Raw genomic sequence first — 3,168 nt, forward strand, 5'->3', positions numbered from 1 at the left:
CCCAATTTCCGTGGTAATGGTGAGAGGAAAGTAGGCAATTTAGGAAGCAGCAAAAATCTCCTACAAGGCACTATAAAATAAGGCTTGTTCTAGATCATGGGTCTGTCCAAAGGGGAATGTTAAGGGGTAGAATGGATGATGGATGCATTGTGGACTTATAACTTTAAGATTAATACTGTTATGCCCCAATAATGGGTCTATGATTAAAGGAGCGAGACTGATGTAAAGCAAAGGTCAAGCAAAGCTTTATTTCATGCCAAGCATCAAGAATCTAACCAAACGTTTGGGGCCACACCTCTTATGAGAGAAGGAAACCCTTTGCTGTTTCACAGTCTAGCTTTTAAGGGCAAAGGCCATGCAGTCAGGCCTGGCCACGCACAGGTGACCAATGAGATTTTAACACACACAGGAAACTCCACAGTGAGGCTAGGTGACCAATTGAGGTTCAATTTACCCTAGTATAGACATTTGACCCAGCCTATTACACCTTGATTAGGATTGGTGCAAAAAAGGTTCCCAAAGGGCGGAGGAGTGGGGCATACTCCTTAGTATCTAGGGAGACAATATGCAAACACCGCCCCCCTCCCGCTGATTGATGTCTCCACCTGGCCTGACCCACCCTTGTATATGGGCTTTGTTACCTGGAGCTGATTTCCAGGACTTGTTTTTAAGTGAATCCCCTGGGGGAAGGGGAACAAGGACAGTTTAAGGGTTAACCTCAATGAAAGCCTCTTGCTAAAATATAAAAATATAAAATAGGTCCTTACATTACAACAACTCAGTAGGGAAAGTCCCAGTGTGGTGATAAAAGAAGTGAGGTAACTTGCATTGCACATTTTTTTTTAAAACGTGTAAGTTGTATTTTTCCGTGCCATTACATCATACTTTATCTTCATCTCTGTCTACTAGTTTAAAACTAGTTAAACAAACTCAACAATTTTTTAAAAAATATTTTATTTATTTATTTAAGAGCAAAAGCCAGAGAGAGAGAGAGAGAGAGCATGAGCAATATGGGGCTCGATCCCAGGACTCTTGAGATCCTGATCTGAGCCAAAGGCAGACACTTAACTGACTAAGCAAATGAGACTCCCACAAACTCAACAATTTTATAAAATTTTTATTTGTTGGGGTGCCTGGCTGGAACAGTCAGTAAAATATGTAAATCTTGATCGTGGGGTTGTACGTTTGAAATCCACCTTGGGTGTAGAGGTTTTATTTAAAAATAAAATCTTTAAAAATTTTTTTTTCATTTTTTTATTTAAGCCATTGTATGGCAGTGTTGATCACTATATTGTACACCTGAAAGTAATATTAACCTTATTTTAACTAACTACAATTTAAATAAAAACTTTAAAAATAAAATAAAAATAATAATCATAAAAATAAAAAAGAGGAAAAATTATTTGGCAGGCAATTTTCTTAATTGCATTATTATTTATTATTATCATAGTCTGTGTGTGTCGGTGGGAAGTGGCTGGTATTACAGTGAGTTCCATATCTGTGTTACACTGAGGTCCATGTCTGTAGTCAGTCTTTTTTTTCTTTTAGTTTATTTTCAGGGATCCAAAATTCATTGTTTATGCACCACACCCAGTGCTTCATGTAATAAATTCCCTCCTTAATACCCACCACTGGGCTCACCCAACCACCTGCCACCCTCCTCTTCAAGACCCTCAGTTTGTTTCTCAGAGTCCACAGTCTCTCATGGTTTGTCTCTCCCTCCGATTTCCCCCAGCACACTTCTCTCCATCTCCCAGTGTCCTCCACGTTATTCCTTATGTATTGAGTCTTATAAAAACTTTTATTTCTTTCCCTATTCTGCTTTGCATATGCTTACCTTAGATGTTAAAATGTTATAAACCTCTCCTGCCTGGTCCATTTTCTCTCTCTTCTCTCATGATTTCTCATGCTCTCCCTGCCAACCCCACATGCCTTACAATATCTGGATATGACTAATTTCTTCCTGAGCTACTTTATTCTACTCTGCCATATGGTTGCCCTTCCCTCTTCTGTACCATAACTTCTATCCCCTGCATTTGTGCTTTAACAATACCTAATTCTTTTCACTACATCTGTATCTTTGAGGTCAATACTCAGTAGTGCAATCGCTGGGTCATACGCTAGCTCTATTTTACTGGAAAGAAGGGCCATATGCACCCCAGTGTTCATAGCAGCAATGTCCACTATAGCCATTCTGTTGAAAGAGTCAAGATTCCCTACAACAGACAAACGGATAAAGAAGATGTGATCCAAGGATACAATGGAATATCACTCAGCCATCAGAAAGGATGAATACCCAACTTTTGCATCAACATGGATGGGACTGGAGGAGATTATGTTAAGTGAAATAAGTCAAGCAGTGAAAGTCAATCATCATATGGTTTCACTTATTTGTGGAACCTAAGGAATAGCATGGAGGACATTAGGAGAAGGAAAGGAAAAATGAAGTGGGGGTATTGGAGGGGGAAATGAAACATGAAAAACTATGGACTCCAAGAAACAAACTGAGGGTTTTAAAGATGAGAAGGATGTGGGGATGGGTGAGCCTGGTGATGGGTATTAAGGAGGGCACATATTGCATGGGGCACTGGGTGTTTTACACAAACAATGAATCATGGAACACTACTTCAAAAACTAATGATGTATTGTATGGTAACTAACATAACATAATTTAAAAAAAAAAAAGGAGGGGGACAATACCTAACACTCAATCTTTGCTAGTTTCTTGTTTACCTCCTTTTAAGAGTAAGCTCATTAGTGTTTTTTTTTTTTTTTTGGTTTGTTTGTTTTTTTTTTTTTTGTCTCAACTAAAAGAAGAAAAATAATACACATTATTTTGAAAACTTTTTGAACAGTGTACAAACGTTAGTCAAGTCCACAATGTCTCATCTCTTCTTCCTCCTAACATGGCTAAGTTGAAAAACCCTTTATCTGGGAAAAGATCATTGTCCAGCCACCTTGTGTAAGATTTTGGCTTTAGGTTAGATTATCCTTTCTTTCCTTTTCTGAAAATAAGTTGAAAATATTAATAGCCTCAGTTTTTCTTCCAAAATATGACTGCTTCTTTACCAAGTGCAAAAGCAACCCATTTTGACCATAGTAAACAGCTTGGACCTACTTTTTTTGGCTCACTGTTTTAGTGAGACAAGTGGAGTGAAGATGACACAC

This window comes from Mustela nivalis, assembly GCF_964662115.1.
Source record: "Mustela nivalis genome assembly, contig: HAP1_SCAFFOLD_424, whole genome shotgun sequence".
In the NCBI taxonomy this organism is placed as follows: domain Eukaryota; kingdom Metazoa; phylum Chordata; class Mammalia; order Carnivora; family Mustelidae; genus Mustela; species Mustela nivalis.